Below are 18,525 nucleotides of genomic sequence, written 5' to 3'. Positions count from 1 at the left end.
ACTACTGGGTCTGAGTGCACTAGAGCCTGTGATCTACATCAAGAGAAGCACAGGACTGAAAGGCCAGTGCACTGCAATTACAGAGTAGCCCTTGCTTGCTGCAAATATAGAAGCCCTGAGCAGCACTGAAGACCTCGTGCAGCCAAATTAAAAAAAAAAGAAAAGAAAAGAAAAGAAAGAAAGAAAAAAATTCTCCCAGAGAAACCAGTGAGGTTTCAAGAGAAGCAGTACATGAAAAAGGATGAAACCAGTCTTGGTCTGATTTCATACAAGTCATGGAGAGGGAAGCTACAGCCTGTTTCCACAGGGAACTTTGGATATAAGTTGTACCTCCAATGTGTCCCAGCCCAAGGCTAGGGAGCTGGGATTTCACTCTCCCACTGGTGCCTCCCTCTCATCCTTCAACTAACACCCAGTTGATGTCTCCAAGCCCTTGTTTTAGATTCTCCAAAGACAAATCAATGGTGCCACTAGAGGCAAAGGACACCAAAGCTCAGGAAAATATAACCTCAGAAAATGTCTAGATTTCTACACCCGTTCTGCCATATCCAGCATCATATCTGAAATCCTGAGAGTCTAAAGAACTCCATGGGTCTCTACATGCAACCATTTGAAAAAAATCAGCTTCTAATCTATATAGGAGTATAGTTCAATTACAGCATTGTATTCGTATTAGTTGTAAGAGAAATTAATTCCCTTTTACATAGACATGCATCCATTCTTTCCTAGATTCTTTTCCTATACAGGATATTACAGACTACTGAGCAGGATTCCTGTGCTGCACAGTAGGTCTTTGTTTATTATCTATTAAATAAAGTACTATACATATATTCATCTCAATCTCTCAATTTATTCCCCTCCCACCTTTTCACTTAGGTAACTATAATTATTTTTTTGATGGAGGGAAGTGTCTAGGCACTTTTTGGATCAGGGTCTGTGCTTGTGAGAGTGCAGTGGCCAGGGAAAGCAAGCCTACAGAGACTCATTTGAGATGATGCTAAATGTTGAGAAGGACCTGGCCATGAAAAAGCTGGGAGAAAAACATTCTAGATGTGGGAAGTAGCCCTGGCTAAGGACCAAGGTAACCAAGTTTAATAAGTGGCTACCCTTCCACTGCCAATCTTCCTTCCATGCTTGGAACTTGGCCTACATGTCAATGACTATGACCTCATCCCATGTTTCAGTTGTGAGTTAGCAGCAATGAGCCATGTCAGCCTTCCCAAGAAGGGATTACTTGGGGTTATCATGAGGTTGCATACGCTCTGGACTCAGGGACGTGCCCACAAACTGGTTATCACCAGGAGCATCAGGTGCCAGGCGCACCACCAATGCCTCTGACTATTTCCATGTACTTGTTCTCAGGAGTAGAAATGCCAAGGAACTGATAGAGCAAAGAAACAAGTAATGACTCTTGTTTCATCTTGCCCCGTGTGATTCCCACAGCCCTTTGACCATGCTGCTCTCTGACCGAAAACTATTTCCTCTTTTGCTTCCTCAAAAGTGGCTTGTGAATTACATCAGCACCTGACTGTGAAGCCTGGTGGCTGGAACTCAACTCACAATCAGCTGGGATCCAGAGATGTCCAGCCTTCTCCTGAGTTTCTGTCCTTTTTCTCCAACCAGATTCATAAAGCAAAGTCCCTAAAAAAAATAAGGGTGATCCTAATTCTCTCAAGGCCTTTGAATCTCCAAAGTGTATTTGGAGTATCAAAGAGGGAACACATTTCCTTGCATCCAGGCTAATCTCAGACCTCAGCCTCCCTCAGCCAGGGCTTCCCTGAGGAAACATAAGACACTTATCTAAGTTACCAGAATGCTGAGAAGAGAATGCTTCTCACTGTGAATGCAGGTTCATGTTATCCAGTCACCCAAAGGTCTGTGTTGCCTGAATGAGGAGCAAAAGCTCTGGGGATTCTGAGTTGGGAGTGAGTCAGTCACCACCTGCACGACTGCCTCCTGGGGTCACTACAGCTGGGGCTCCCCCACTGTGCCTAGAACCCAGAAGAAACAGCTTGCAGTATTGCTTTCTTGCTGCTACAAGAAGGCAGGTCTGCTGACAAAATCAGAACCAAACTTGAGGGGCAACAGGAAAGGAACTTCCACTCTGGTGCTTGCAGATATCTGAGAGCTACCCAACAGTGGATGCAATGGAGTTTTCTCTCATCTTTCCCTTCCTGGAAGTCTCCTAGTCTGAGAACCAGAGTTCCTGGATCCCAAGTCTTCACTAACGTACCTGCAGCTTTAGAGTGGGTCATACAACCCAGGGTTCAGTTTCCCACCTCTTGGATGAGGGAGACTGGACTCACTCCAGAACACTTGTTCTAGACTGAAGCTCAGTGCCAATCGATGGGCAAGAGGCTAAGAGGTGCATTTTGCTGAGGAAGCTGAGGCTGCCTCTGGTGGGCAGGGGGCTGTAACTGTCTGATGATGTTCTTGTGTTCTGGGCTCAGGCCTGGGAGTGGTAGACTACTTGGCACACAGCTGCTGTGAGACCAAGGACCTTAGAGGCCTTGCCCCCTGCAACTTACCATCATTTCTGTTCTGTGGGATGAGATCTGGTAGTTATAAGTCAGAAGTTACCAATGGGGAAGCTTGTAGATTCCTTAGCAGAAACCCAAAATAGGCTATCGAATCATCTCTCCTAAAAAACTCTGGGAACAAGATATGCCAGGACTCTTAGACAAATTTTGTATTATTTTTAATACTATTTAAAGTGGGTCATCTTGTGGATGACCTGCCATTTTCTCTCTGGCTTGAGATGATACCCATAGTTAGAGTGGAATCCAAGGCCTCCTGGGGGAGGCTGTCCGTCTCCCCGTGACTCAGTAGCAGTGAGTACAGCTCTATTCCCTCCACATCTGGAGCAGTAATTAAAGCAGGAAGGATGCGACCTCCAAGTTTAACAGGAAGACTCAGATTGGTCTGGTCCTCCAGTAGGTACTATTCTTTTCCCAGTGCTTCTTCTTTCCCTCCTGGGTCCTGTGCAAGCTGCCCACCTCCTGGTTATTGGGTTGTGAATTTCTCCTCTCTTCTCTGGCAAATATCTATGCAGTCTCACTTGTGGCTTCCTCTCTACCCAGGCCTTATCCCTCACCTGCAGATAGCAATAAAGAAGGTAAAACCATGGAGGGGTCTGCCCTGATTATTCTTTCCAAAATTGCCTGCATTCCTTCTCCTTCCCGACCCTGTCCTGAATCATCAAGATCTTCAACTAGATGACTCAGTAACTTAGCAGGGGAGTGGTGATGCAGATAGGGTTGGAGGTAAGGTTGTCAGGTATGGGGGGGATGGTTTTCAGATGACAAGAGAAGAGTTGGAGTAAGGAGCATGTGGTCTTCCAACCACTCACTCATCAGGGACCTGCCTGAATCTGCTATCTTGGGCCCCTCAGGGTATCACTAACACAGAAACATCATTCTATAAACTTCTCACTACAAAACGATTTCAAACATAACAAATATAAGAAAGAAGAGTTTCATGAACCCTATATTTCATCATTCAGCATCAATAACTACAAAACTAACCTCTTAGTCCCACAGGTTGTCATAGACAGGAGATTAAGCAACATCAAAGTGATGGCCAATAGAGATCCCAGGGAAGGCATTCTTGACTTGAATCAGGTCTTTCTCTTCTTGCTATGTTCTCATTTGTAGTGGGGAAAAGGAAGGAGGAAGAAGGAGAATAAGAGAGAAAAAGAGGGAGAGGATAATGAGGGACTACCATCAAAACCCCATGTCAACCTGGATACCTCCCCAAAGCCCTACTTCCTAATACCATCACATTGGGAGTCGAGGGTGGACACAGTGCAGTCCATAGCAGCTATGCAGATCTGTTTTTAGATCAAGACAGACCTTATTTCATTATCTCTTTTACTCCTTATTCATTTTTCCTTAAGTGTTTTATGGACGAGATGAACATTTCACAAAATATACATAATGAGTATCTGGGATAAAATGATAGGATGTGAAAAAAAATGCTCTTTTGCTCTCAATAAAATTAACATCTAATATCCAGTCCACGTACAAATTTCCCTGATTCTCAAAAAGCAGTTTTCACAGTTTATTGAAAGGAAGTAGTCATATGTTGCACTTGGTTGTTCTCCTTTAAAACTAAATAACGGTTTCTCTCCCAATTTTAATGCCATTTATTTGTTCAGAAACTGGGAGGAAGCAGGGTGGTTTGTCTTACAGAATGTCCCACTATTGGGTTTAGAGCACAGTGGGTCAGGACCAGTACCAGTCCCTGGTCTACTAGGAATCAGACCTCCACAGCAGGAGGTGAGCTGCAGGCCAGTGAGTGAGGCTTCATCTGTATTATAGTTGCTCCCCAACACTCTCTCATCACCCCCAGAAGTGACAGTCTAGCTTGTTTTCCTGGAACTGTTTGCAGTTATATAACATATGCTTAATAGGAAAAGAAATAGCATAAATATTGATGATTATTTTCCTACTCAGTGCTCAGAATGGTGAGTAGGTGCCCTAACAATCTATCACAGTGAAAATTAGATGTTGCCTATTAACATTTGGACATACTTGGCCAGTGTAAAATTCAATATTAAAACACTAAGATCATGGGATCCAGCCCCATCCTTCATGGCAAATAGAAGGAGAAAAGGTGGAAGCACTGACAAATTTCTTCATCTCAGCCTCTAAAACCACTGTGGATGGTGCCTGCAGCCACGAAATCAGAGGATGTTTGCTTCTTGGCAGGAGAGCTATGAGAAACATAAACAGTGTGGTGAGAAGCAGAAGCATCACTCTGCCCAACACACTGGTAGATGTTTGGCCTTTTCATTTGGATTCCTAAACTTTCTCTCCAGTCCCCATTGGTCTTTGAAGTCCCTTAGCTTTCTGGTCCTTCATGTTTCCCAAGATTATTTTGTGCATTTCTTTGCTTGGTCCTGAAATCAGTCATCTCTTTAACAATCCAAGCATCGTCTGATGGGAAATGTATTTAGAAGCTACATGTTAGACCTCAGAATAGTCACTGTCATCAAGTTGTCACTACTTCTAAGCTTTACAGTTATTAGAGGAGGAAGTATGCATTTTCTTTAAAAAATAAAATTAAAATGAATATAATTAGTTGGTACAAACTTATGCTTTCAGTTTAAGATTCAAGACAGCAGGGTTTGAATTAAACTTCTTTATGTTATGTGGGAACCTCTTCTTCTAGCCATTCAAAGGCTTACTTCAACAGAACATTAGTTTTAATTATTGTCCTGCTTTTACCTGTTAACATGCATAAGATTCTGTCACAGTAACAGAAGTTATGAGGAACAATAAGTTGTTGAATATAGTTTCAGATGTCTTTCCTGTTTTTCTTTGGTTTTGTTTTGGATGGGCAGTATTTTTGTTTTTTGTTAGAAGATATTCGACTCTGAATGTAGTCATAATTATGAATTTCAAAGACACTTAAGTAATGTGTTGTTATGGGCAGCTAGTGGATGGAGGAGCCTGGTAGGCTGCAGTCCATGGGGTTGCTAAGAGTCAGGCATGACTTCACTTTCACTTTCACTTTTCACTTTCATGCATTGGAGAAGGAAATGGCAACCCATGCCAGTGTTCTTTCCTGGAGAATCCCAAGGATGGGGGAGCCTGGTGGGCTGATGTCTATGGGGTCGCACAGACTCAGACACTACTAAAGTGACTTAGCAGCAGCAGCAGCAGTCACCAACTTGATGCAATTAGATTTATCAGTCTCTTTGTTCTCAATTTGTTCAGTTCAGTTCAGTCCTTTCAGTCGTGTCCGCCTCTTTGGATCATCCTGGACTGCAGCATGCCAGGCTTCTCTATCCATCACCAACTCCCGAAGCTTACTCAAGCTCATGTCCATCGACTTGGTGATGCTACTGATCCATCTCATCCTGTCTTGCCCTTCTCTTTCTGCCTTCAATCTTTTCTAACCTCAGGGTCTTTTCCAATGAGTCAGTTCTTCACATCATATGGGCAAATAATTGGAGCTTCAGCTTCAGCATCAATCCTTCTAGTGAATATTCAGGACTGATTTTACTTAGCATGGACTGGTTTGATCTCCTTGCAGTCCAAGGGACTCTCAAGAGTCTTCTCCAACACCATAGTTCAAAGTGCATATATGTGTGTCATTTGTTAGGGATATCATATTTCCCTGGTTGGGATTTAACCACCAGAGCTGAATTTAAACAACATGCAAATATGAGGGTTAAGTCACCGTGCCCCATCTAAACACACCTGACAATTGGAGAGGCTCCTGTTGTGCTCAAGGGACAGGCATGGATAGATGTCTTGCAGGAATAGGCCTTGGGAGTCCTGGATGAGTCGTTAAACCGATTGTCTTTACTTTGGCTACCACAGTAGTTTTGTCTTCTTTGATTGGGAAGACATTTCAAAATTATTTTTTTGTATGTTTGGTTTGGCAGACAAAATTTTTCATGAGATAGACTCTATGGGGAAATTATATCAGAAATATATCCATTTATCTTTAGCAGTTAAATTTTCTTGGTTTGTATGTCCCTGATGATCTTTCTTTATAAGTAGGAAGGAAACACACATGTTCAGTGTGCATTCAGTCTCTTTTAAAATCAACCGACATGAATTAAATTCCTCTCTGTCCCCACTGCACTCCCATCTCTAGGCAAGAAATAAATACCTGCAGAGACTCAAGGCTGATTCCAGCCCATCACTGTGGAGATTTCGTTCCCACTGTTTTCGGTGGAAAAAAAAAATTAGTTGCTAACATTAAAATCAGTAGATTGTAGATAAATATCCAAACTTCCGATTCTCTTGAAAACATGGTCAATTGGCCTGCTTTCCAGCATGGGTGAAGTGGAGGAAAGGCTGCTCCCAGTGGTAAGACCTGTGCGGCCCAGGATTAAACATGGCCACCTAGTCCTAGTATCATATCTCCTGCCTCCAGGGACCATAACTTTGTGAGAACTAGACTGCTAGCTCTCTTAAGATAAAGACCACTTTTGTCTTCATCAGCTTTGACTTTGAAGGCTTTAATCCAGAACCTAGCACAGAGTTCTTCCTTGTACATTTGTGTGTGATATAAAATTCCTTGTGGATGCATATGGCATTTCTTTCAATGCTGAAACCATGCAATTGAAGTATTGCTCTGCCCTAAATCTTTGATGCAGACAGGCATCATAGGTGCCCCTGATGTCTGCCATTAGACCCACTACCTAAAGCCAGTATGTCCCTGGCCCTAAAGTCTTCGCTTTGCCATTTGATAAGTTATCCTCCTAGCAATCTCCTCTCCAATGAAGATAGCAATGCATATCTCATGAAGTGCCTAGGAAGATGACACAGAACCATGAATGTCGAGCGTGGCCCTTGGTATCCATTTTTATGATGTTCTTAGCCGTTTTTTTTTTTTTCCTCCAAGTAGGCAAGGTTTCCCATCTTCTTAGATGTCCATACAGATCAGTTTGATTTTCCAGCCAAACTTCAAGGAAGAGATTACAGTTCAATTCTCTGTATTCTGAGAAGCTTCAAAGTACACTCGCCAAGGACACTGATGAAGGTAAAGATTTTATCAAGACCTTTGTGGTTTTTCAGACCTATTATTGGCCTAAAGGGCTAAACTTGGGCATGTCAGAGCATATATAACTAAGGGCTCCTGGTCACCACTACATGCTAAGAACCTGAACATTCCTGAGTACTTGGAGCCAGGAAAGAAGCGTGAAGTGGCTTGTGCTCCTCAGGCTGGTGGCCTTCTCAGATTGCATAGTCATGTAAGTATGGAGACTGTAAGCCACATCATATTCATTTCTGTGATTTTTCTTTTCATCTGATTATTCTATTCATCAGTTTTAGAAGGGAATGGAATATTTCCCTGACAATCTTAAAGTTCAAACCTTACTTATTGATAAGTACTTTGTAATAGGAACTGTGGGTCCCAAGGGTCTTGATGTTGATTTGCATAGCTGCACAACTCTTGGGGTCCAGTCATGTCATGACCTATTGAAATTGGAACTCCTTGCAATTTTCAGTGCACAGTCAATGCAGATGTAGGTGTGCTCCTGGGGAATAGCAGTTTTCTACCTTTTATTTAGCATGTTTTCTTTGTTCCCTCTCTACTTCAGTGTGTATATGTCTATGTCTGCATCTCTATATCACTATCATTTATCTCTCCATCTCTTTGGAAGGCTCTGAGTGTTTTTCTCTCTGTGTTGTTCCTTTTAATTTTTCATTTGACCCATCCTTCCTTCTTGAGCCTCTACATTTCCCTAACTTGTTCCCTATCTCCTGGATTCTTTTTTCAACTATCTCTTCTCTTTCAACTTGGAGAAAGGTTGGGAGAGTTATTTATACACTGTTTTATATATGACAAGCAGTGTGACCACAGCCAATTCACAAACTTCTTGTATTTCAATTCCTCCCTTGTAAAAGAGGACAGGAATTCCCCTTCTGCCTCCTTCCCTGAGCTTCTATGAAAAGGATACAGTGGGATGGCAACAGCAGTGCTAATGGCTGTCATTGTTGAGACTTCCTATTTATCAGGCACCTTATATCCAGCACTTCACTATCCCCAAAATATTCTATTTGGAGGGTTTGAATCATTACATTCCACCATTTTACTGAAGGGACACTGAGACCTCACATGTTCATATGGCCTACCCAACATTACAGAACAGAATCTTTATTCAAACCTATGTCTTTGCCATGGAATATGAATAAAATTCTGATAATGTGACTCATGAAAATGATTGGAAAATACACAGTGCCATTACAATGACAGTTATACCTTAACACTGACAGTTAATTGTAGCTGTTTCTTTCTTTTCTTTGTCAAAAGCTCGATGAAGGAATACCTCTAACAAAAGTGAAGACCATGAGAAAAACCCTCAGTGAAAAAAACATGCTGAACAATTTCGTGAAGGAACATACTTGCAGACTGTCCCAGATTTCTTCTCGTGTCTCAAATATAACTATTCACCCCCTGAGGAACATCATGGATGTGTTTTGGGAAGATGGTGCTCCACAGCGCCCCCTGGTGCTCTAGCCTAGCACTGGGGTCATCTCGAGGTGAAGGGTGGGATGTTGGGGCTGGGGCTCCAGGAGGTTTCTGCAGGAGGTAGAAACCCTGGGCAACAGAGGCCCCATCCAAAGGAGGAGGCTCTATCATCCTCACCTCTTGATCTTGGTGACTGGGTCCAGAAACTACTAGGTGGCAGGTAAATATCAATTTCTGTGTCAAAGATGTGTCATTAGTTTGATGGAGATAGTTCCTTCTGAGGAGAAGGCAACGGGGACCCACTTCAGTCTTCTTGCCTGGAAAAACCCAAGGATGGAGGAGCCTGGTAGGCTGCAGTCCATGGGGTTGCTAAGAGTCGGACACGACTGAGCGACTTCACTTTCCCTTTTTACTTTCCTGAATTGGAGAAGGAAATGGCAACCCGCTCCAGTGTTCTTGCCTGAAGAATCCCTAGGACAGGGGAGCCTAGAGCTCCTGTCTGTGGCATTGCACAGAATCGGACATGACTGAAGCGACTTAGCAGCAGCAGCAGCAGATCCTTCTGAACTAAGGGAGTCACTCAGTTACAGACGAAGAGTGAATCATCTCTGATGAAAAGGTAGAACCAACTGCAAAGCGACTGTGAATCCCCAGGCAGAGGAATTCAGTTTCCACAGATGCAAGAACCACAGCAGTGAAAAGTTACGGAACCCATATTCCGTGTAAGGCCATCAGAATCTATCAAAGTGCTTACTGTTTTTAGATTAGAAAAGGGCTTATTTTGTCTTCAAGGATGCCCATGCCAGCCTGAGAGATAGGCAAAGAGTAAATACATGTCAAATGAAAGGGTCACCTGTGTGGTGTTGATTGGATGTGGTCTGAGTTTGGAGGGAGTGGCTGGGGTAGATCAAGAAGGACCTCCTGGAGAAGAGGGTGCTGCGGCTGGGTTTGAAGACACTACAGAGTTCTCAAATGAAGGCACCAGGACTTCCCTGGGTGTCCAGCCGTCCTGGAGGCCCAGTGGATATGCCTCTGGGCTTGCCATGAAGGAGGTATCACTTCAAACCCTGGTCAGAGAATCAATATCCTGCATACAATGTAGCACAGGAAAAATATATCACATGCAGACACCACTGTGATCAAAGGCTGTGAGCTGCGCAGTGGTGAGAAAGTGATCTCAAGAGATATGTGACACCCAAAGGGAGGCAGCAGTGTGGGAATAGAGTGTAGCCAGTTCTACACTAACCCACTCCCTTCTTCTCCCTGTAGATGCTGTACATGGGTAACATCACCATTGGAACACCTCAGGAATTCCAGGTTATCTTTGACACAGGCTCATCTGACTTGTGGGTGCCCTCCTTATTTTGCCCCAGTCCAGCCTGTTGGGAGTATAGACACCCCCTACCCAGACCATCTTTCAATTACCCTGATGCCCTGTTTTCCACCCTTAGCACCTGATGACACTCATCTCTTGCAGCTACACAAGTTAGGTTCACACATTAAAAGTCTTCCACCTTCCTGCCTACCCAAAAGACCTTCAGCATCGCCTATCGATATGGGAGCATAAAGGGATTTCTTGCTTATGACACCGTTCCGGTAATCTGTAAACAGAAGCTGAGTCAGGACTGGCTTTGGAGTGACCTGTGCTTGCAAAACAGATGCAGGACCATCTGGCAGGACCCTTCCTAGCCTAACTCCCATAGATATTGGCTATCTTACGCACAGGATTATGTGTCTGGGGAGACAGTGCCCATGGTGACACATGAGTAAACAGATTAACTAACCCAGAGAGTGGTTTGAGGTGTGGGCTTGCAGCTCCTCTGCCCATGAGCACTTCAAGGTTCATTTTGCTAGGAGTGAGAAGAGGGGAAAAAAGCACCCCCTTTTATATTCACAGACTGTTCCAGGCACTTTCAGGTAATAATTGCTTCAATCTGCAACAACCCCACACAGCACGTGGTCTGATTAGCTCATGAGACATATGAGGAAACTGAGGTAGAGACAGCAAGGGCCTTGCTGAGGGCATGCATATGATATGTAGTGGAGCTGGGCTGGCTTTTCAAGAATGCACTTGCTGTGGGATGTTTGGGACATGATAAAACTGATCTGGGCACTCTGGGGGCAGTCAAGGGCTTCAAGTATTCAAAGTGGGAAACTGGAGGCCAGAGATGTCAGAGACCTTGATAAATGAGTTCTCACTCTAGGAGACCTTTGAGAGTCTAATAAAACCTATGACCTGCCTCTCTCCAAAGTACTTGAATAGTTCCCCTCTCTCTCTTTCTCTTTCATACACACTCAAAGAAATGCATACATATCCCCAAAAGTGAATTTCCCAGGCAATAATTTCATAGAACCATGCAAGTAAGATTGGGTTTTGAGCTTCTATCTTCCCTGACAGATGCAGAATCCACAGTTCCTTACATACAGAGAATGCAGTCCATTCCTGTCATTACATCATGCCAAAGAGAAGGCTATCTTGCTCTCGACTCATTTTGTCCACAAGGTGGCACCAATGGGTCATGGCCTGACTCACGGTTGCCCCACCTGGACAGAAGACACAAGGCCAATTTGACTCACTCAGGTGGTGTTTTTTAGAGGGGCACATGTTTTAAAATTCACAGCCTCACACAAATAGAACCCCAATTCCCCTCCAACCTTGTTCTAACTGTCTGAGGTCCACCAAAGACAAAGCCCAGCCTCAATTCTTCTTTGAGGATGTAATGGCAATGCACCCCAGCCCAGTCCTAGCACCACTTCATGTATCTGTAAGTGGGACCACTCTTCTCTTACACAGATTGGGGACCTTGTAAGCACTGACCAGCCGTTCAGTCTAAGCCTGGCAGAATCCGGGTTTGAGGGTATACCTTTTGATGGCGTCTTGGGCTTGAACTACCCCAACATATCCTTCACTGGAGCCATCCCCATCTTTGACAACCTGAAGAATCAAGGTGCCATTTCTGAGCCTGTTTTTGCCTTCTACTTGAGCAAGTAAGTCGGATCCCTTTCTCCAAATTAGCTGTGAGATGCTTTCAGTGGCATGAAAATCTTAGAACACTTGATAATGAAGTATCCTGAGAGATAATCTAACCTAGGATAACTATGGCCCCAGGGCCCTACCTGGCACCACTGCTTGTTTTTATGAATAATGTTTGATTGGAATACATACCTGCTCCTGGGCTCAAGACTAGTAACTTGGTCTAGGGGGCTGAGTGAGGAGGAAGACTAAAGGAAGACAACACAAAAGAAGTTGGAGGGAAAAGCAATAGGATTTTCTTATGAATTTGATAAGGAAGGAAAGAGAAGGATGTTGGATATCTTTCCTTCCTCATTAGCATTCCACTAGGAGCCCAGGACCAGCTACCCACTTTGCAGGAGCCAGTGAAAAATAAAAGTGTGGGACACAAAACAAAATGTGGGATCCCTTGTTCAAGAAACAGTATTCATTTTAAGACAGGGAGAACAGAGGTGGCATCCCTTCTGAGTATGGGACCCTTTAACAGTAGAGGTCACAGGCCAGTGGAGCTAACTCTGGGTGACCTGTACCCACATCCTTAGCACTCTCAGGCTTTGATTTTCCTGAAAAATGACAAGCTGGACGAGGGGAAAGCAAAAACTTTTCAGCACCATGTCATCTGAGGGTTTCTGAGCACACAGGTAGCAGGAGGTCCTGGGCCTCTTCAAAAGATATAGTGGGTGGAGCCCAGCCATGTGATTCAGCTTCTTACCTCCTCTGTGCCACTCATTAGCCAGTAACTGACCTCACTCTGGTTCTCAATCATTCTTAGCCTCAATGTCTGCATCTGTAAATGGAGACTTTATTAGGGCCTTGATGGGTAGACAAGCACAAACCCAAGCTTTCCAACAGTGCTGTTGTTACTGTCCTCCACAGATCTCCCGCTCTTTTCTCTCTACCGATGCAGTGGAAAGGCAGCGTGGTGATTTTTGGAGGGGTGGCAAGCCTACTACCAGGGAGCACTCAACTGAGTACCATTGATCCAAGCGGGAGACTGGCCTGTACACATGGACCGGTAAGCCTCTCCCTCTGAGGGTCAGCCCGACTGATGCTCCACATCTGTACATGGACACAGGCACACACACACATATGGACTGTCAGACACATAGTGACATAGACATATACACCACCCGCAACGACACAGACAGACACACAGACACATGGAAACACACAAGCAAACACATATAAACAGAGACACATATAAACATGCAGAGCTAGTCAGAGACACAAAAGCACAATTAGAGACACATACAAACACATATACAAACAAACACATAAACACATAGATACACAAACAACCCATGGGTTCATAGTCCCCAGGCCTTCTGACCAGGGCTCTGACCAGGGTACTAAACGGGTCCAGAGAGGTCTGTGCAGCTGGGAGAGGGCTGCACCCACTGCCCTGTGAGGTGTGGAGAGTGGTTAGAGGACTCTACAGTGTGCTGAACAGAGGATCAGGGAGGATTACACCAAACTGAACAGAGTTATAAGATGACCAACTGTCCAGGGCTACCTGGGACCAAGGAAGTTCTCAGTACAGAAAAATGTCAGTTTAAAGACAGGGAAATTCCTAGACAAATGGGGAAAACTGGTCTTCTTAGGGAGCAGCTACCCAGCAGTGGAGAGAGGATGGCTGAGTCTAAAGACTTCAAAGCAACTAAAAAAAAAAAGACACCCCATGTACCTGGGCACACAGTGGGGCAGGGGCTAGAACAGAGAATCAGGAATGGGGGATCCAGTAATGACCTGAGGACAAGAGGCATAATTGACAGGATTCTGTGTGATACCCTCAGACAAAAGCTGACCTGTCCTTTGGAGTTTCTGTGGGCTAGTCATGTATTTCCTGGCCAGGGTCTCAGGGTCTGAGCTGGTTGTAGGAGCAGTGCTGGGAGACACCCTCTCCCAGAGGAGCCCCTCTCTTCCTCAACTATGAGAATCTACTGTCCCTGCGAATCTCCTGCTTCATTCCGTGGTTGACCCATGATTTGTTTCCCACTAGATACAGCTCTCTGGATGTTTCTCATTCATTATTTTCACATTCTTCATTCAATCACTAAACAGACAAGCATTGGGCACCCACTGTGTACCAGGCACTTTAGGAAGGCAATGAAAATAAAACTCACCCTCACATCCAAGAAGGCAGATGCACAAGAAATGATATACAATGCTGTCTAGTGCATTGTGACTTTGGTACACGCTCGTGACACACACACATAGTCAATTGTGACTTTCACAAGTGACTATGTGTGTGTGTCATTTCTTGTGCATCTGCCTTCTTGGATGTGAAGGGGAAATAGTGAATTGTGACTTTTGTACATGCTAGACATGAGAGGCACCCCACTCCAGTACTCTTGCCTGGAAAATCCCATGGACGGAGGAGCCTGATAGGCTGCAGTCCATGGGGTCACAAAGAGTTGGACACGACTGAGTGACGTCACTTTCATTTTTCACTTTCATGCATTGGAGAAAGTAATGGCAACCCACTTCAGTATTCTTGCCTGGAGAATCCCAGGGACGGGGGAGCCTGATGGGCTGCCGTCTATGGGGTCACACAGAGTCAGACACAATTGAAGTAACTTAGCAGCAGCAGCATACATGAGAAAGGGTCAACAGAAAGTGACCAAGACAGGAGACTGATAAACACCAAGAGAGACTTCCCTGAATCAATGATAATTAAGCTGGAATCTGGAAGAGGAGAAGAAATTTGCTAGTCAAAGGGGAGGGGACTCTTCTAGGAAGGAAGACCAGCTTGTGTAAGATACAAAATATCCTGGTGTATTCAAGTACTGCATTCAAGGATGTCAAGGAAGGTGCCATGTGGAGAGCAAAGGAAAAGAGTCAGCACAGAAGATGAAGGGCTGTTTAGGAGACAGTCGGGAAGGGGGCAGCTCTGGGGAGACTCAGAGTGGCCTTGATGCCTGCTTTGTCACACTGTCTCTCAGCAGCTCCATGAAAAGAAGGGGTATTGCTTGTTCTGGTAGCTGGAAGGCCCTTGTGGACATCAGGGCCCAAGAAAACTAGTCAGCAATATCCAGAAGCTCATCGGCACCACACCATGGCGTTCCGAGTGAAGGGTCATGCCCCACGGTCACTCCCAGTCTCCACACACAACAAGGATCTCCAGGGCTAAGCTCTCTCCCTCTCTCTAACTACACTATGTTTCATGTTTTGCGGTCAATAACTTTCTCACTATTATCTTCACTATCAACGGCATCAGATACCCAGTGCTAGCTTGAGCCTACATCCTCAAGGTGAGGGGAGAACCCTGAGGGATAGTTCTCAAATAGGAACTTGCAGAAACCCTTATGCAGCAGCTTCTAGGAGGGCGCCCTCTGCAGGCCATCTCACACTATTGCAGATGCTGCTGAGCCCTGTGGCTGGGCCAGAGCCTGCCACAAAACCAACCACTTGAGAGTAAAGGGCTGTCTGGGACACTAATCATCCTGAAATAAATGTGGAGACCCCACACCATGCTGGCATGGTGGGAGTCACAAGGAGAGGGGAACACTATGGTGCTCTGTCCTCAAAGAGCTTCAATTCAATCTGAACCCTCAGATGAGTGAACAGGAAAGTCAGCTCCAGCTGTCACTGAAATAGGCCATATGAAAAGGAGAATGACTGGGGACACTCCCAGTGTGCTCTCCCACCGTAGGGATAAACGGTCTCCCTTCCCTTCTCGCATTTTTCCTGGTTTTGGATGATAAATTACATGGTCACCCGAGTTCTCAGATGTATCTTCCCCTAGCTCTGGCCAGTTGCCCCCTTTGTGAGTTGGGATACCTGACCCCTCTGTGGGAAGCCTGGATGCTAATGTGAATAAAGACTGCACAGTGACTGCTCAGCCCCGGCACAGGGTGGCGGCTTCATGTCAGCTCCCTAGGGAAGTTCAGAGCAGGCTGATTGGCTCAAAGAAGACTTTGAGGAAGGAAGGGAATTTCAGGAATTCTAAAACTGTAAACTCATGGAGCCACGTGTAGACTTGCTTGGTTCTGGGCAAAACTGCACTGGATTCCATGCAAATGGCATCCCAAGGTGCTCTGCACTGGGGCGCTGGGGACTTACTGGGGGTTATGAGGACTATGGACTGACTGGTGGGGATGGGGAACCAGAGTAAGTTATCCAACCAAGGTGGAGTGGCCAAAGAGGGTGAGTGTGGGATGAAGGAGGCTTCTCAGAGTTCCTGAGTTAAGTCTTCAAGAACATGTTGTGGGCACTGCTCTATTTAAGATGGATAACCAACAACGAGTTACTTTATAGCACAGAGAGCTCTGCTCAGTTATATGACAACCTGGATTGGAGGGGTGTCTTTGGGACCAGCATATCCGGATACATACAGTTGAGGCCCTTTACTGTCCACCTGAAACTCAGAATATTGTTAATCAGTTATACGCCAATAAAAATAAAGTTTTTAAAATAAAGTTCAGATTGTGGGGACACAGGAGGAGAACCAGCATTGTCTGCAGAGAAAACAGGGAGCGGGAGTCAGAAGTACTGGAGTTTCAGCTTTAGCATCATTACTTCCAAAGAAATACCAGGGTTGATCTCCTTCACAATGGACTGGTTGGATCTACTTGCAGTCCAAGGGACTTTCAAGAGGCTTCTCCAACACCACAGTTCAGAAGCATCAATTCTTCGGCGCTAAGCCTTCTTCACAGTCCAACTCTCACATCCATACATGACCACAGGAAAAACCATAGCCTTGACTAGATGGACCTTAGTCGGCAAAGTAATGTCTCTGCTTTTGAATATGTTATCTAGGTTGGTCACAACTTTTCTTCCAAGGAGTAAGTGTCTTTTAATTTCATGGCTGTAGTCACCATCTACAGTGATTCTGGAGGCCAAAAAAATAAAGTCTGACACTGTTTCTACTGTTTCCCCATCTATCTCCCATGAAGTGATGGGACTGGATGCCATGATCTTTGTTTTCAGAATGTTGAGCTTTAGGCCAACTTTTTCGCTCTCCTCTTTTACTTTCATAAAGAGGCTTTTTAGCTCCTCTTCACTTTCTGCCATAAGGGTGGTGTCATCTGCATATCTGAAGTTATTGATATTTCTCCTGGCAATCTTGATTCCAGCTTGTGTTTATTCTACTCCAGTGTTTCTCATGATGTACTCTGCCTCATTCTTTAGTAATTTTAAACAGCTCAGCTGGAATTTCATCACCTTCCCTAGCTTTTCTTGTAGTAATGCTTCCTAAAGCCCACTTGACTTCATACTCCAGTATATCTGGCTTTATGTAAGTGACCTCAGCATCATTCCTATCCCGGTCATTATGACAATTTTTGTATAGTTCTTCTGTGCATTCTTGCCACTTCTTCTTAATCTCATCTGCTTCTGTTAGGTCTTTGACTTTTCTGTCCTTTATTGTGCCCATATTTGCATGAAGTGTTTCTCTGGTATCCCCCCTTTTCTTGAACAGATCTATACTCTTTACAGTTATATTGTTTTCCTTTAATTCTTTCACTTTTCACTTATGAAGACGTTCTTATCTCACCTTGCTATTCTCTGGAAGTCTGTATTCCACTGGGTATATCTTTCCCTTTCTCCTTTGCCTTTCACTTCTCTTATTTTCTCAGCTATTTTTAAGGCCTCCTCAGGCAACCACTTTGTCTTCTCACATTTGTTTTTCTTGAGGATGGTTTTGATGACCACCTCCCATTCAATGTTACAAGGCTCCATCCATAGTTCTTCATTCTAACAGACCTAATCCCTTGAATCTAGTTTTCATCTCCACTATATAACCATATTGGATTTGATTTAGGTCATAGCTGAATGTTCTAGTGGTTTTCCTTACTTTCTTCTATTAAAACATGAATATTGTTTGCTTCTGCCTAAGCATTTCTTCCAGATCACCACCCACCACTCCCAGTGGGTGTGGAGCAAAAACACACAAATTGAGGACGGTTACCCTGGGTTTGTGCTTGGCTTTTCATGTGCTTAGCTGTGTGAGCTTGATCAAGTCTCTTAACCTCAGTTTTCTCATCTGGAAAATGAGCACCATGGTGATAATTCCACCTTCTAGGTTGCATGTGTGCCTGCAAAGTGCAAATGGCCCTGACAGGGCTTTCTGGGTTTCTGAATCTGCAACAAATATGAATTATTCTGCCACCTGGGGAGAAGGAAATCTTCTGTTTTGAGGTTATGGCTGCCATCCCCATGGCTAAATATTTATTCAAGCCAAATAACCTCCATTTCTGAACTCTGACCCAGAACTCTGACTGAGCCGATGCTTCTGTTTTCTGGGCTTACTCAAGAGCTAATGATTACTTGCTCAGATTACTCCCTTCTGCACCCTTATCAGTCAGCCTTTCCTTGTCAACTACTCTGCTGAAATCACACTGCAAGGAAAATCGTAAAGACTCTTGCTCTCTTGTCAGCTTCCCACATGTCCAGCATAGCAAAAAGTAGCTGTTATGGCTACTTGTCATAGCAACAACTATGGCTACTTGTATGGTCCAATCTCAGCCTGTTAAATGAATCTTTCCCCATTTGGCCCTTCATGTTTAAACTACCTACAGTTGCCTTAGTAACCTGCCAGGATCCAGTTTGAGGAACTCTGCCCGTGGCAAAAGTCATGA

The 18,525-nt window shown here is 44.5% G+C and overlaps 1 pseudogene; it reads left to right on the top strand.

Annotated features, from left to right (window-relative positions):
• The first annotated feature begins 6,791 nt into the window (after window positions 1-6,791).
• On the top strand, window positions 6,792-15,183 carry LOC138426652 (pregnancy-associated glycoprotein 1-like; annotated as a pseudogene).
• Window positions 15,184-18,525: the final 3,342 nt, after the last annotated feature.

The sequence above is a fragment of the Ovis canadensis genome, chromosome 21, assembly GCF_042477335.2.
Source record: "Ovis canadensis isolate MfBH-ARS-UI-01 breed Bighorn chromosome 21, ARS-UI_OviCan_v2, whole genome shotgun sequence".
Lineage (NCBI taxonomy): Eukaryota > Metazoa > Chordata > Mammalia > Artiodactyla > Bovidae > Ovis > Ovis canadensis.
Note: the sequence above shows the minus strand (reverse complement) of the source record. Positions and strands in the feature narration are given on the sequence as shown.